Genomic DNA, 16907 nt, shown 5'->3' with positions numbered 1-16907 from the left:
CAATTCCAGCCAATTCTGTTTTGAAAAACTAAAACAGTGCTCCTTCCCTTCCGAGTTCTCCTGTGCGCCCAAACAGTGGTTCCCCCAAACATATGGGGTATCAGCGTTCTCAGGACAAGTTGGACAACAACTTTTGGGGTCCAATTTGTCCTGTTACCCTTGGGAAAATAAAAAGGTGGGGGCTAAAATATCATTTTCGTGGAAAAAAAAATATTTTTTATTTTCACGGCTCTGCGTTATAAACTGTAGTGAAACACTTGTTGGTTCAAAGCTCTTACAACACATCTAGATAAGTTCCTTGGGGGTCTAGTTTCCAATATGGGGTCACTTGTGGGGGGGTTTCTACTGTTTAGGTACATCAGGGGCTCCTTCCCTTCCGAGCTCTGCCATGCACTCAAACGGTAGTTCCCCCCCACATATGGGGTATCAGCGTACTCCGGACAAATTGGACAATAACTTTTGTGGTCCAATTTCTCCTGTTACCCTTGGGGAAAAAAAATTGCGGGCGAAAACATCATTTTGTGGAAAGAAAAAACGATTTTTTAATTTTCACACCGCTACATTCTAAACTTTAGTGAAACAATTGGGGGTTAAATGTGCTCACCACACATCTAGATAAGTTCCTTAGGGGGTCTTCTTTCCAAAATGGGGTCACTTGTGGGGGGTTTCCACTGTTAAGGCACGTCAGGGGCTCTCCAAATGCGACATGGGTTCCGATTTCAATTCCAGCCAATTTTGCATTGAAAAGTCAAATGGCACTCCTTCCCTTCCGAGCTCTGCCATGCGCTCAAACAGTGGTTTATCCCCATATATGAAGTGCCAGCGTACTCAGGACAAATTGCACAACAACTTTTGGGGTCCAATTTATCCTGTTACCCTTGGGGAGAAAAAATTGGGGGCAAAAAGATCATTTTTTGTGAAAATTAATATGAAATTTTTTTTACGGCTCTACATTATAAACTTCTGTGAAGCACTTGGAGGTTCAAAGTGCTCACCACACATCTACCGTAGATTAGTTCCTTAGAGGGTCTACTTTTCAAAATGGTGTCACTTGTGGGGGTTTCCACTGTTTAGGCACGTCAGGGGCTCTCCAATCGTGACATGGGCTCCGATCTCAATTCCAGCAAATCTTGCATTGAAAAGTCAAATGGCGCTCCTTCCCTTCCGAGCTCTGCCATGTGCCCAAACAGTGGTTTACCCCCACATATGGGGTATCGGCGTACTCGGGACAAATTGTACAACGACTTTTGTGGTCCAATTTCTCCTGTTACCCTTGGTAAAATGAAACAAATTGGACCTGAAGTAAAAATTTTGTGAAAAAAAAGTTAAATGTTCAATTTTTTTTAAACATTCAAAAAATTCCTGTGAAGCACCTGAAGGGTTAATAAACTTTTTGAATGTGGTTTTGAGTTTGAATGTGGTTTTATCCACCTCTCGTGTCTCCCCTTTTCCTCATAGTTTGTAAGCTTGCGAGCAGGGCCCTCATTCCTCCTGGTATCTGTTTTGAACTGTATTTCTGTTATGCTGTAATGTCTATTGTCTGTACAAGTCCCCTCTATAATTTGTAAAGCGCAGCGGAATATGTTGGCACTATATAAATAAAAATTATTATTATTACCGTATATACTCGAGTATAAGCCGACCCGAGTATAAGCCGACCCCCCTAATTTTGCCACAAAAAACTGGGAAAACTTATTGACTCGAGTATAAGCCTAGGGTGGAAATGCAGCATTTACCGGTGAATTTCAAAAATAAAAATAGATCATTATTTCCCCATAGCTGTGCCATATAGTGCTCTACACCATTCATATTTCCCCATAGCTGTGTCCCATATAGTGCTCTGCACCGTTCGCTGTGCCATATACAGTGCTCTGCACCGTTCACTGTGCCCCATAGCTGTGCCATATACGGTGCTCTGCACCGTTCATTGTGCCCCCTAGCTGTGCCATATACGGTGCTCTGCACCGTTCACTGTGCCCCCTAGCTGTGCCTTATACGGTGCTCTGCACCGTTCACTGTGCCCCCTAGCTGTGCCTTATACGGTGCTCTGCACCGTTCACTGTGCCCCCTAGCTATGCCTTATACGGTGCTCTGCACCGTTCATTGTGCCCCCTAGCTGTGCCTTATACGGTGCTCTGCACCGTTCATTGTGCCCCCTAGCTGTGCCTTATACGGTGCTCTGCACCGTTCATTGTGCCCCTAGCTGTGCCTTATACGGTGCTCTGCACCGTTCACTGTGCCCCATAGATGTGCCATATACGGTGCTCTGCACCGTTCATTGTGCCCCCTAGCTGTGCCTTATACAGTGCTCTGCACCGTTCATTGTGCCCCCTAGCTGTGCCTTATACGGTGCTCTGCACCGTTCATTGTGCCCCCTAGCTGTGCCTTATACGGTGCTCTGCACCGTTCATTGTGCCCCCTAGCTGTGCCTTATACGGTGCTCTGCACCGTTCATTGTGCCCCCTAGCTGTGCCTTATACGGTGCTCTGCACCGTTCACTGTGCCCCATAGATGCTCCACATTAATCTGTGCTGCCGCTGCTACTGCTGCAATAAAAAAAAAAAAAACACATACTCACCTCCCTTGATTGCAGCTCCCAGCGTCTCGTTCCGGCGCCTCCATCTTCCCGGCGTCTCTGCTCTGACTGATCAGGCAGAGGGCGCCGCGCACACTATATGCGTCATCGCGCCCTCTGCCTGATCAGTCAGAGAGCGCAGACGCCGGGAAGATGGAGGCGCCGGCCGGGAAGATGGATCGGCGCCCGGCGGCTGGAACGAGGACAGGTGAATATAACATACTCACCTAGTCCTGGCGATCCTCGCGCTGTCCCCTCCTGTCTTCGGTGCTGCAGCTTCTTTCTCTATCAGCGGTCACCGGCACCGCTGATTAGAGAAATGAATAAGCGGCTCCGCCCCTATGGGAGGTGGAGCCGCTTATTCATTTCTGTAATGAGCGGTCCCACGTGACCGCTGAAGAGGGGAAGAAGCTGCAGCGCCGAAGCCCGTGGGACGGCAGGGACAGCGCGAGGATCGCTGGGACTAGGTAAGTATACCCCAGCGCCCTCAGCCCCTCACCTGCCGACCCCACCACTACCGTGACTCGAGTATAAGCCGAGGGGGGCACTTTCAGCCCTAAAATTTGGGCTGAAAATCTCGGCTTATACTCGAGTATATACGGTAATTATTATTATTATTGAGTACCTTGAGGGGTGCAGTTTTTAGAATGGTGTCACTTTTGGGCATTTTCTGTCATATAGACCCTTCAAAGTCACTTCAAGTGTGAGGTGGTCCGTAAAAAAAATGGTTTTGCAAATTTTGTTGCAAAAATGAGAAATCGCTGGTCAACTTTTAACCCTTATAACTCCCTAACAAAAAAAAATTGTTTCCAAAATTGTGCTGATGTAAAGCAGACATGTGGGAAATGTTGTTTATTAACTATATTATGTGATATAACTCTCTAATTTAAGGGCATAAAAACTAAAAGTTTGAAAATTGCTAAATTTTCATAATTTCCGACAAATTTTTGTTTTTTTTTCACAAATAAATGCAAGTCATATCGAAAAAGTTTTACCACTATCATGAAGTACAATATGTCACGAGAAAACAATGTCAGAATCACCAGGATCCGTTGAAGCGTTTCAGAGTTATGACCTCCTAAAGTGACAGTAGTCAGAATTGTAAAAATTGGCCCTGTCACTTAGGTGAAAACAGGCTTTGGGGTGAAGGGGTTAAGCAAATGCACCTCTGCGCCGTTCAAGGCTATTCCAGAGCCCTGTTTTCGGGGTTACTGAGGTTCACAGTTTATGGATTGGGAATATCGTAGAGCCCGATAAAGGGGATAGTCTTCTTGAAGAACTTTCCTTTGGCGAGGTTTCACTGTACATACAGGTGTAACCATAACAAATGTAATCACATGTACAATAAATGTAAAACTTTATTTAGGCTGTGAAAAGGAAGAATTAAAAGCAACAATTGCGTTTCTTCAACATTTTTTAAATTTAGCGCTAATGTATGTGTATAAAAATGTCAGTAGAGCTTCAAAAAAAGAAAGCATCATATAGCTACATTGTACCCGAAACCTCCCCCAAAAAACTTGTGACCGCAAAAATGATTGTTCAAGTCATCAAGTTAAAAATTGGCATGGCCCTGAAAGGTTTAAATGTCATTTAAAAAAGGACTACCGGTAATTGAAGTTTGAAATGAGTATCTTTGCAGAGTTTAAATTGTCCATCTTTATGCTGTTCCATTTTGTCAGATTGCCAATGTTTTTTGATGCCCAAAGTGTAGCCACGGCAGGACTATTGAAATGTAACGCACTACAGGCATACGCTGTGCATATTGTGCACGTCTGTATCTTTTTTTCTTTTCAAACTTTTTTTTTTCTTTCATTTTGGTTCATATTTTTAAATCCTACATAAAGCAATTATAAAGCCTTAGTTTTTATCACCCACCATGATATCACTAGAGAGTGTAAAGGTAGTCACTAATTATACATGAAGAGTTATGTACTGAGTTATAGCGGTGGAGCTAATGATTCTCGACTAAAGCCTTTACTTACAACTGTCTTAATAACAAAAATTAATTTTCCCTGACAGTAGATTGCGTGTAGAATCCGGTTTTAATAAATCATCTTGACTACATTGCAACCAGGAGAAATGTAATGAATTTGGCTTTCACTTTTAAGTCAGGCCTGATGCAAAAGGGGACAATATTTTGGCACAGTAACTATGCACTTGGAATTGCAGAGTTTTCAAAATCCAAAAATAATTTTTTAGGGACATGCCAGCCAAATGAAAAGTAAGCAAGTTAAAGGAGCTCTTGCTGGAATTCAACTATATCCTTATGTGTAGACACGAGGGTCTGTGGGTGCTTTTGTCCACTGTCCCGAGACCACATGGATCAGAGGTCATCCCACTGCATGCCCGCACTTATTTCCCGTCTGCAAAATACCACTCAGACAACATAGGGTGAGGGTAATACAGCGTGACAATAATTTATTGAGCCACCAAAAGACAATAACATAAAGAACAGTCCTAGCACAATACCCAAAATGGTGCAAAATTACAGAGTCTCACCCTTCCTCTGGTTCATCGGGATTAGAGCAGCTATTACTTTGTGGCTTCCAGGGCCAGCTACCACCTCCTGTGGCATCCTGCTTTTGGCGGGCAACCCACAGAGAGGAAGTAAAGACAGGCTTAGGAAGCTGACAGTCCATTGAGGCAAGTGGCCAGGTGACTGGAGGGTCCTAATCCTGGCCTCTCTGAATGTTTCCATAGTGAACGGTGGGTTCCAATCCTGGCTAATCTCTGGCTAATCAACTCCGCTGAAACAATCCCCTCATTATCTGTCGTCTTGAATGAGCAGCAAGATAACGACCTGATAAATTTATTGAGAAATGGCTAAAGAAATTATTCCATGATGCACTGTTCTCTTTGGCCTTTACTGTGCAGCATGCCCATAAGGTGCCCATCAGACCCCCCACCCACCACCACTCTTGGCTAGACTCCTAAATAGCTGAGACCAAGACATGGCACGCCGCATGGCTAGACGTAAAGGAGAGATCCAGTTTTTCAATGCCGTAGTTTTCATCTTCCCAGACATTTCCACCAAATTACAAAAGCAGAGCCACTTTCATCAACATCAAACATAACCTGCAAAATCTCCAGATACCATATTTTATGGCATAAACAAAAGCACAGAAACATCAGCTTCACCGGGTAGAAAATATTTCAAAGTAGGGTGCGGTGTACGGCAGCCTCAGGCCGGATCCTGAGAATGTGCGGCATGAAAAATGTCAATGCTTTTTTTTTTTTTTTTTTTTTATGTGATGTGTTTTTAAATTTGCTATACAACATACATTTTCCTCACTGACCCTTTGTCAAGACTAAGAGAGAGTCATCTTGAAACGCGTATACCCGCTGTTTCATCTTTTGCATGTATTTTTAATCTTCTCTTTCGATTTTTACATGCTACAATAAATGTAATGTTTTTAATATTTTCATTTTTGTTGCTGCCATTTTTTTCTCATTTTTAATATTCTATGGCATACCCAGTTGGGTTACAAGTGGTTGACAGACACCTGGCCCATTTCTTAACCTTTTGTCTGAGTAGGAGTAGTAAAGTGCTTGAATACTTCAAAGATTACTACATCTTCTGTTTTTTTTTTTGTGTGTGTGTGTTTTTATTTATAAAGTAATTTGGATGGATTACTTGAGTCCTCCTCAACCGTTTGATGTTGTATTTGTTTGCAATGATGATTGTTCTGCATATACTATATTTTGGATTATTTTCTATTGCTAAAGTGAAATGGTTTATCATAATGAATATGGGCCATGCGGATCCCTGGCCTGAAATCCTTACCTCCTTCAAAGGGAGACGCAACGAGCTGTAATCCCTTGGGATGTTTTATACTGGCTAAGATACGTTTCTATCGTTGAGCGTAAGGGGCTTGGGAACACCCAGGAAAAGGGTTAAATCTTTGTTTTTATTCCTCCAGTAAATATAACCCCCCCCCAGGTAGTGAGCCTTCAAGAGACCCACCTCATCCCAAGCACCAGAAATCTCTTGCTGAAGCCGTGAGCACTGGGGTCCCTACGTTCCTATCACACATCATACGTGAGGGGAGTGTGTGTGTTCGCATAATTCCCTCAGGTAGGATGTAATGACTTCATGGTCTGATACCGAAGGTCGCTATAACGTCATTTATGCATACCTTGGATTTTCACACATTGTAATACTAGCTACTGTATGTACAGCCCACCTCTGACTAATCTGGAAGTCTGTATTTGCAGCCCCCTATCCCTCTGCTCCAACATTCTTTTTGGGGGACTTTTAACTTGTTAATGGACCCTCAAAAAGATAAAAATTTTGTTAACATTATGCAAGATGGTGCTCAGGGGCCTTGGCATTAACAGGCTTTTGTGGGTGAGTTGGAGTGGTTGGACCTCAGGAGAGTGAGAAACTGTAATCCTAGAGTGCTCTCTTGTCATACTCTCCCTAGAAATGTGGATCAGCCCTACCTTCTTTCTCAATTTATTACACAGTATCAGGCAATGCAGTATCATTTTCAATGTTTCCTTAGTTACCCGTTTATGCACAGATATAGGTTTCGGCAAATTGCATCGTCCAATCTGTTTCGAAATTTCTGTTTCTGAATGTCATCCACTGATTTGGAACTTTGTGTAAATAACAAAACACGAATTTCAATTTATCTCCGAAGTTATTTGTATCCTGTGAAGTTGAATTCTCTTCAGGCAGGGAGGGTGTGGAATTGGGAGGTCAGTCATGCAGTAAATTTCCCAGTTGAGATCTGTTTCAGCACAGATGAGATCTTTTGGCTTCTTCATAACTAACAGATTGAATGAAAGTATTGTAGTGCTTAGTTACGTGCACACTCTAAATTAAAGGGCGCAAAAGTGAAACATGTTTGCTTCTTCAAATTAAATCACAAATTTCGTCTCAAATACATTTGCTTACAGATAGGAAAGTGTAATGGAAAGGAAACAATAAAAGCAAATTTTGAAAAGTAAATAAAAGATAAAAAGTAAAATAGATATGAAATTAGGTTTAAAAAGCATAAATTTTAGCCTCAAAATACTTACAAAGGCTAAAAGTGTTTTTCCAAAACTTTGACTCCTGGATTTTGTTCTTAACCCCTTAGTGACCGCCGATACGCCTTTTAACGGCGGCCGCTAAGGGTACTTAAACCACAGCGCCGTTAATTAACGGCGCTGGGGAAAAAGTCAATAGCGCCCCCCAGAGGCCGATTTTCTCCGGGGTCTCGGCTGCCGGGGGTAGCCGAGACCCCAGAGAACATGATTCGGGGTTTTTTTAACCCACCCCGCATTTGCGATCGCCGGTAATTAACCGTTTACCGGCGATCGCAAAAAAAAAACAAAAACGCGATCTCTTTTTAATTTCTCTGTCCTCCGATGTGATCGGACATCGGAGGACAGAGAAAAGGGGTCCCAGGTGGCCCCCCAATACTCACCTAGCTCCCCCGATGCTCCTCGTGTCTCCCGGTGGGCGCCGCCATCTTCAAAATGGCGGGCGCATGCGCAGTGCGTGCGCCCGCCGGCCGGCACCGGGAGAATCTTTGGGGTCTCGGCTTCGGGGACCCTAGCATACTCACCGAGGTCCCTGGATCCTCTTGCTGCTCCTCCTGGCCGCCGGCAGAAGAAAATGGCGGGCGCATGCCCAGTGCGCCCGCCATCTGTCTCCATCTGCCGGCCGGCAGGAGAACAGCAGTTGGGGCTAAAATTAGGGTTAGGGGTAGGGTTAGGGCTAGGGTTAGGGCTAGGGTTGGGGCTAAATTTAGGGTTAGGGTTGGGGCTAAATTTAGGGTTAGGGTTGGGGCTAAATTTAGGGTTAGGCTTCTTTCACACTTACGTCGGTACGGGGCCGTCGCAATGCGTCGGCCCGACATACCGACGCACGTTGTGAAAATTGTGCACAACGTGGGCAGCAGCTGTAGTTTTTCAACGCATCCGCTGCCCAATCTATGTCCTGGGGAGGAGGGGGCGGAGTTACGGCCACGCATGCGCGGTCAGAAATGGCGGATGCGACGTACAAAAAAAGTTTCATTTAACTTTTTTTGTGCCGACGCTCCGCCAAAACACAACTGATCCAGTGCACGACGGACGCTACGTGTGGCCATCCGTCACAATCCGTCGGCAATACAAGTCTATGGGCAAAAAACGCATCCTGCGGGCACATTTGCAGGATCCGTTTCTTGTCCAAAACGACGGATTGCGACGGTTGCCAAACGGCGCAAATGTGAAAGTAGCCTTAGGGCTATGGTTAGGGTTGGGGCTAAAGTTAGGGCTAGGGTTGGGGCTAAAGTTAGGGTTAGAGCTGGGATTAGGGTTAGGGTTTGGATTAGGGTTGGTATTAGGGTTAGGGTTGGCATTAGGGTTACGCTTGGGATTAGGGTTAGGTTTGGGATTAGGGTTATGGTTAGGGTTGACATTAGGGTTGTTTTGGGGTAAGGGTTGTGATTATGGTTAGGGTTAGTGATTAGGATTATGGATCAGGTTGGGATTAGGATTAGGGGTGTGTTGGGATTAGGGTTGGAGCTAGAATTGGGGGGTTTCCACTGTTTAGGTACATCAGGGGGTCTCCAAACACGACAGCCAATTTTGCGCTCAAAAAGTCAAATGGTGCTCCCTCCCTTCTGAGCTCTGCCGTGCGCCCAAACAGTGGGTTACCCCCACATATGGGGCATCAGCGTACTCGGGATAAATTGGACAACAACTTCTGGGGTCCAATTTCTCTTGTTACCCTTGTGAAAATAAAAACTTGGGGGCTACAATATCTTTTTTGTGAAAAAAAAAAATATTTTTTATTTTCACGACTCTGCATTCTAAACTTCTGTGAAGCACTTGGGCATTCAAAGTTCTCACCACACATCTAGATAAGTTCCTTGGGGGGTCTAATTTCCAAAATGGGGTCACTTGTGGGGGGTTACTACAGTTTAGGTATATCAGGGGCTCTACAATCGCAACATAATACCCACAGACCATTCTATCAAAGTCTGCATTCCAAAACGGCGCTCCTTCCTTCCGAGCTCTGCCGTGCGCCCAAACAGTGGTTTACCCCCACATATGGGGTACCAGCATACTCAGGACAAATTGGACAACAACTTTTGGGGTCCAATTTCTCTTGTTACCCTTGTGGAAATAAAAACTTGGGGGCTACAATATCTTTTTTGTGAAAAAAAAAATATTTTTTATTTTCACGGCTCTGCATTATAAACTTCTGTGAAGCACTTGGGCATTCAAGGTTCTCACCACACATCTAGATAAGTTCCATGGGGGGTCTAGTTTCCAAAATGGGGTCACTTGTGGGGGATTTCTACTGTTTAGGCACATCAGGGGCTCTCCAAACGCGACATGGCGTCCGATCTCAATTCCAGCCAATTCTACATTGAAAAAGTTAAACGGCACTCTTTCTCTTCCAAGCTCTGCGGTGCGCCCAAACAGTGGTTTACCCCCACATATTGGGTATCGACGTACTCAGGAGAAATTGCACAACAACTTTAGTGGTCTAATTTCTCCTGTTACCCTTGTGAAAGTAAAAATTTGTGGGCAAAAAGATCATTTTTGTAGAAAAAATGCAATTTTTTTTTCACGGCTCTACGTTATAAACTTCTGTGAAGCACATGGGGGTTCAAAGTGCTCGCCACACATCTAGATAAGTTCCTTAAGGGGTCTAGTTTCCAAAATGGGGTCACTTGTGGGGGGTTTCCACTGTTTAGGCACATCAGGGGCTCTCCAAACGCGACATGGCGTCCAATCTCAATTCCAGCCAATTCTACATTGAAAAAGTAAAACGGCACTCCTTCTCTTCCAAGCTCTGCGGTGCGCCCAAACAGTGGTTTACCCTCACATATGGGGTATCGACGTATTCAGGAGAAATCGCACAACAACTTTTGTGGTCTAATTTCTCCTGTTACCCTTGTGAAAATAAGAATTTGTGGGCGAAAAGATCATTTTTGTGTAAACAAAAGCGATTTTTTATTTTCACGGCTCTGCATTATAAACTTCTGTGAAGCACTTGGGGGTTCAAAGTGCTTACCACACATCTAGATAAGTTCCTTAAGGGGTCTAGTTTCCAAAATGGTGTCACTTGTGGGGAGTTTCCACTGTTTAGGCATATCAGGGGCTCTCTAAACGTGACATGGCGTCCGAACTCAATTCCAGCCAATTCTGCAATGAAAAAGTCAAACGGCGCTCCTTCACTTCTAAGTTCTGTGGTGCGCCCTAACAGTGGTTTACCCCCACATATGGGGTATTGGCGTATTCAGGAGAAATTGCATAACAAAATTTATGGTTACATTTCTGTTTTTACACTTGTGAAAATAAAAAAAATGGTTCTGAATTAAGATGTTTGCAAAAAAAAGTTAAATGTTCATTTTTTCCTTCCACATTGTTTCAGTTCCTGTGAAGCACGTAAAGGGTTAATAAACTTCTTGAATGTGGTTTTGAGAACCTTGAGGGGTGTAGTTTTTAGAATGGTGTCACACTTGGGTATTTTCTATCATATAGACCCCTCAGAATGACTTCAAATGTGATGTGGTCCCTAAAAAAAAATGGTGTTGTAAAAATGAGAAATTGCTGGTCAACTTTTAACCCTTATAACTCCCTAACAAAAAAAAATTTTGTTTCCAAAATTGTGCTGATGTAAAGTAGACATGTGGGAAATGTTATTTATTAACTATTTTTCGTGACATATCTCTCTGATTTAAGGGCATAAAAATACCAAGTTTGAAAATTGCAAAATTTTAAAAATTTCCGCCATATTTCCGTTTTTTTCATAAATAATCGCAAGTAATATCGAAGAAATGTTACCACTAACATGAAGTACAATATGTCACGAAAAAACAATCTCAGAATCAGCGGGATCCGTTGAAGCGTTCCAGAGTTATAACCTCATAAAGTGACAGTGGTCAGAATTGCAAAAATTGGCTCGGTCATTAAGTACCAAATTGGCTCTGTCACTAAGGGGTTAAACCAGCTCTATTTTTTTGATGCCACCTTATCTGAAGGGAACTTAAAGGGGGAGACATTAGGGTAAGGGTTATACAGTTTGCTTATGTGAAAATACCACGTAAAATAAAAAAAAAGTTGATACACATTTTAACTTGAGCATTTACAGAAGTGAAAAAATGCATGGACAGAGACTGCATCCATATTATTTGCTTCCAACATGTAGGTTTTCCTTTACCATTTCCTACGGGAAAGCTTGTGTAGCAAAGACCTTAAAGAGAACCTGTCAGCAGGATTGTGCACAGTAACCTACACAGTGTCAGGTCAGCGCCATTATACTGATTACAATGATACCTGGTGATGAAATCTGTCTTGTGGTTGTTGTGTAATCTTTATTTTCAGTTGTGAGTTAATGATATGCTCATGCTCAGGGGCGGCCTGTGTGGAGGGTCTTCTTGTGGTGCTATGATTAGGTATTCACCAGTATGGCTTCTGACAGTTCACTGATCCCTCACTGACCTTCCCCCTATTTTACATAATGAATATTACCATATATACTCAAGTATAAGCCGAGATTTTCAGCCCAAATTTTTGGGCTGAAAGTGCCCCTCTCGGCTTATACTTGAGTCATGGTTGGCGGTGGGGTTGGCGGGTGAGGAGGAGAGAGGACTGTCGCATACTCACCTAGTCCCGGCGCTCCTGGAGCTCCCTCTGCCTGTCCCACGGTCTTCGGTGCCGCAGCTCTTCCCCTGTTCAGCGGTCACATGGTACCTCTCATTAAAGTTATGAATATGGACTCCACTCCCATAGGGGTGGAGCCGCATATTCATTTCTCCAATGAGCGGTAACGGTGACCGCTGACAGAGGAAGAGGCTGCGGCACCCGGAGACCAGCTGTCTGGGGGAAGGAGCCAGGGACGCCGGGAGCAGGTAAGTATCTCATAGTTACCTGTCCACGTTCCACACGCCGGGCGCCGCTCCATCTTCCCGTCCTCTTGCTCTGACTATTCAGGTCAGAGGGCGCGATGACGTATTAGTGTGCCCGCCGCCCTCTGCCTGAACAGTCAGTGTGGAGAGACGCCGAGACGGGACGCTGAGGAGCTGCAAGCAAGAGAGGTGAGTATGTCATTTTTTTTTTTTTATTGCAGCAGCAGCATTATATATTGCACAGATTTATATGGAGCGTCTATGGGGGCATAATGAACGGTGCAGAGCATTATATATGGCACAGTTTTATGTGGAGCATCTATGGGGCCATAATCAACGGTGCAGAGCATTCTATATGGGGCAGCTTTATGTGGAGCATCTATGGGGCCATACTGAACAGTGCAGAGCATTATATATGGCACAGCTTTATGTGGAGCATCTATGGGGCCATATTGAACGGTGCAGAGCATTATATATGGCACAGCTTTATGTGGAGCATCTATGGGGCCATATTGAACGGTGCAGAGCATTATATATGGCACAGCTTTATGTGGAGCATCTATGGGGCCATACTGAACGGTGCAGAGCATTATATATGGCACAGCTTTATGTGGAGCATCTATGGGGCCATATTGAACGGTGCAGAGCATTATACAGTGCCTACAAGTAGTATTCAACCCCCTGCAGATTTAGCAGGTTTAATAAGATGCAAATACCGGTAAGTTAGAGCCTTCAAACTTCAAACAAGAGCAGGATTTATTAACAGATGCATAAATCTTACAAACCAAAAAGTTTTGTTGCTCAGTAAAATTTTTTATAAATTTTAAACATAAAAGTGTGGGTCAATTATTATTCAACCCCTAGGTTTAATATTTTGTGGAATAACCTCTGTTTGCAATTACAGCTAATAATCGTCTTTTATAAGACCTGATCAGGCCGGCACAGGTCTCTGGAGTTATCTTGGCCCACTCCTCCTTGCAGATCTTCTCCAAGTTATCTAGGTTCTTTGGGTGTCTCATGTGGACTTTAATCTTGAGCTACTTCCACAAGTTTACAATTGGGTTAAGGTCAGGAGACTGACTAGGCCACTGCAACACCTTGATTTTTTGCCTCTTGAACCAGGCCTTGGTTTTCTTGGCTGTGCTTTGGGTCGTTGTCTTGTTGGAAGATGAAATGACGACCCATCTTAAGATCCTTGATGGAGGAGCGGAGGTTCTTGGCCAAAATCTCCAGGTAGGCCGTGCTATCCATCTTCCCATGGATGCGGACCAGATGGCCAGGCCCCTTGGCTGAGAAACAGCCCCACAGCATGATGCTGCCACCACCATGCTTGACTGTAGGGATGGTATTCTTGGGGTCGTATGCAGTGCCATCCAGTCTCCAAACGTCACGTGTGTGGTTGGCACCAAAGATCTCGATCTTGGTCTCATCAGACCAGAGAACCTTGAACCAGTCAGTCTCAGAGTCCTCCAAGTGATCATGAGCAAACTGTAGACGAGCCTTGACATGACGCTTTGAAAGTAAAGGTACCTTACGGGCTCATCTGGAACGGAGACCATTGCGGTGGAGTACGTTACTTATGGTATTGACTGAAACCAATGAACCCACTGCCATGAGATCTTCCCGGAGCTCCTTCCTTGTTGTCCTTGGGTTAGCCTTGACTCTTCGGACAAGCCTGGCCTTGGCACGGGAGGAAACTTTCAAAGGCTGTCCAGGCCGTGGAAGGCTAACACTTCCGGATGATGCTCCCAACAGTGGAGACAGGTAGGCCCAACTCCTTGGAAAGGGTTTTGTACCCCTTGCCAGCCTTGTGACCCTCCACGATCTGGTCTCTGATGGCCTTGGAATGCTCCTTTGTCTTTCCCATGTTGACCATGTATGAGTGCTGTTCACAAGTTTGGGGAGGGTCTTAAATAGTCAGAAAAGGCTGGAAAAAGAGATAATTAATCCAAACATGTGAAGCTCATTGTTCTTTGTGCCTGAACTACTTTTTAATACTTTAGGGGAACCAAACAGAATTCTGGTGGGTTGAGGGGTTGAATAATAAATGACCCTCTGAAAAGACTTTTCACAATTTTAAAAAAAAAAATATAAACAAAGAAATAACATTTTTTTTTTCTGCAGTGCATTTCACACTTCCAGGCTGATCTTCAGTCCAAATGTCACAATGCCAAGTTAATTCCAAATGTGTAAACCTGCAGGGGGTTGAATACTACTTGTAGGCACTGTATATGGCACAGCTTTATATGGAGCATCTATGGGGCCATACTGAACGGAGCAAAGCATTATATATGGCACAGCTTTATATGGAGCATCTATGGGGCCATACTGAACGGAGCAAAGCATTATATATGGCACAGCTTTATGTGGAGCATCTATGGGGCCATACTGAACGGTGCAGAGCATTATATATGGCACAGCTTTATATGGAGCATCTATGGGGCCATAATGAACGGTATGGAGCATCTATTTTTATTTTTGAAATTCACCGGTAGCTGCTGCATTTTCCACCCTAGGTTTATACTCGAGTCAATAAGTTTTCCCAGTTTTTTGTGGCAAAATTAGGGGGGCCGGCTTATACTCAAGTATATACGGTGTATATATATATATATATATATATATATATATATATATATATATATATATATATATATATATATATATATATATATATATATATATATATATATATATATATATATATATTTAAAAAAAAAAAAACATCACCACCTGCAGGCAGGCAGCAGCATGATCGTATCTATAATGTGTATTTTGTTTTTGATGGCATACATAAAATTTTTTAAAAAATCAGTCTGAAAATGGCGTCGGCTGCTTCTGTGCAATAGCAGCTATCAGCGATCCAATAGCTGCTACTGCGCAGGTGCTGGCACCGCCATCTTTTTAAAGAAAATAAGTCTCCTACAAGATTGTGCCGCATGCGCAGTAGCATCTATCGGATTGCTGATAGATACTACTGTGTATGCAATGCCATCTTGTAGGAGGCAATTTTTTTCTCTACACCACAGAGCACGAGCATATCATTATCTCCTGACTGAAAATAAAGGTTACACAATAACCACAAGACGGATTTCATAACCAGGTATCATTGTAATCCGTATAACAGTGCCGACCTGTCTCTGTAGGTTACTGTGCACAGTCCTGCTGACAGGTTCCCTTTAGCGCTTTCCCATAGCATAGTTGTACATACGGTCTGCTAGACTTTGCAAACCCCCACACAACAGTGCAAGCTGTCTGCTACACGTTGTGAACTCATCAATGGTGCCCTGATTTTTGTGTGAATGAGAACTAAAATGTCGCTCACGTTTTGCAGTGCCTTTACTATTATAGTAACTAGCAGAAATGTAAATACTTAGTCTTGGAATTTAAAATTTTGTATATTAATGTGTGCTGATATTTTTATTTTAAATAAATTGTAGTGCTGTGATAAGTTTTTAGCAAGTGTAGAAAAAACCCTACTAAGTTAGAATGCTTTCAAAGACCGTGTTAACAGTTTATATTTTATCAATTAACAAAATGCAGCGTGCATAAACCAGATCTTTCTGTCAATTGATGATGTTGAGGGCTCTTTGGGGTCATATCATCACTTCCAGGACTCCTTGTTCTTTAGGCAAAAGATTATCCCTAATGACATTAGCTGTAGGGGGTCGTTCTCCTGTTGGAGAATAAATTTGAAGCCAATCGGACTCCTCCCTGATGGCTATTGTGTTCTTGAGCTGCATTTCTCAGCATCGAGGACATCATTAATGCTGACCAAATCCCGAATTCCATTTGCTGAATTGCGCACTCAAACTTGCAGAGATCCTCCACCATGCTTCTCTGTTGCCTGCAGACACTCATTATTGTGCCTCTCTCCAGCCCTTCAGCTGCAGTTCTTCCAGGAACACCACTTATGGCCAGATTTCGCTTAACAGTAGATGGCTGTAGCTGGGTCAAACTGTTGAGTTACACTGTTTGTTGATGGCACTGTTGGACATTTTCTGTCAGAAGAAAGGAATGTCTTTTATCTGTTGCCCTAATTTTTCTTGGCTGACCATTGCATGTATGGTCCTCAATGTTGCTTATTTTTCGTGCTTCTTAAAATAAACTTGATCAACACATTTTAAAGCCTCAGACTGCTTGTAAATTTTTGACTACCAAAGACCTTGCTGATGATGTATAACTACCAGGTCTTGTTGTGCAGTGTTGCCATATTCTCAGATCACAGGTCATATACTATCTTCCACAACCTCACCTTTTATAGTAGTTTGGCTGTTCCTCACCCAGTTTTATGCAGTTTCAGTTAACAACTGTTTCAACCTACATATGAAATTGATGATCATTATCACCAGTTAGGCATGATTGGTTACTCATACACTACTATAATCCTACAAATTCCCTGATTTTTTTTAAAATCGCAGTGTCATTGTAAAAAAAAATAATGCAACTTTGCAATTTACTACTTGTTGAATTTTTTTAAAAAAAAATGTTTCTCCCTT

The 16907-nt window shown here is 43.2% G+C and overlaps 1 protein-coding gene across 2 annotated transcripts in view; it reads left to right on the top strand.

Moving 5' to 3' along the window:
• The window catches only part of PRIM2 (DNA primase subunit 2), a 339774-nt gene that overhangs the window by 167347 nt on the left and 155520 nt on the right, over nucleotides 1-16907 (top strand). The window lies entirely within an intron of this gene.

Source organism: Ranitomeya imitator, chromosome 5 (assembly GCF_032444005.1).
Source record: "Ranitomeya imitator isolate aRanImi1 chromosome 5, aRanImi1.pri, whole genome shotgun sequence".
Lineage (NCBI taxonomy): Eukaryota > Metazoa > Chordata > Amphibia > Anura > Dendrobatidae > Ranitomeya > Ranitomeya imitator.
Note: the sequence above shows the minus strand (reverse complement) of the source record. Positions and strands in the feature narration are given on the sequence as shown.